Genomic DNA, 555 nt, shown 5'->3' with positions numbered 1-555 from the left:
AAAAAAGAGCAATCAAAATTGATATTGGGAATATAATATTGGGATGTTAAAAGAATTGCACGTGAGCAATTGTGTAAGAAAAATCACGCTAATAAGAATCTCTTTTTACTTCTTGCCTTTTGCACATTGTAATTGATACAAAAATATTTAAAATTAACGTCAATTATATTGTATTATTCCTCGGTATATCACAATATAATTACGATATCACAACTGATTAAACGACTCGCGCCACTAAAATTAGAAATAATTGTTTTATTAACCAAAGAACATTAAAAATGTAAAGAATATATTGTTTTACTTATTTGTGTGTAATATTCATTATTATTTCGACAGTTGGACAGTTGACGCGCGACCTTGAAAGGGGGGGGAGGAATGGCATGGCGTGACACGGAGCGGCGCTTGTTTACGTGACGCGTAGTTCCCGCTATTCCCTTCCCGAGATTCGTAGAAACAGGTAGTCGTGTCGCGTGCGATTCTTTCACATTACTTTTTAAAATCTTATCGCGAAGTATGCCAAATATAATACGAAACGTTGTACTTTATGAATAATTA

The sequence above is a fragment of the Trachymyrmex septentrionalis genome, unplaced genomic scaffold, assembly GCF_001594115.1.
Source record: "Trachymyrmex septentrionalis isolate Tsep2-gDNA-1 unplaced genomic scaffold, Tsep1.0 scaffold112, whole genome shotgun sequence".
NCBI classification, from domain to species: Eukaryota; Metazoa; Arthropoda; class Insecta; order Hymenoptera; family Formicidae; genus Trachymyrmex; species Trachymyrmex septentrionalis.
This window is presented reverse-complemented; position numbering follows the sequence as displayed.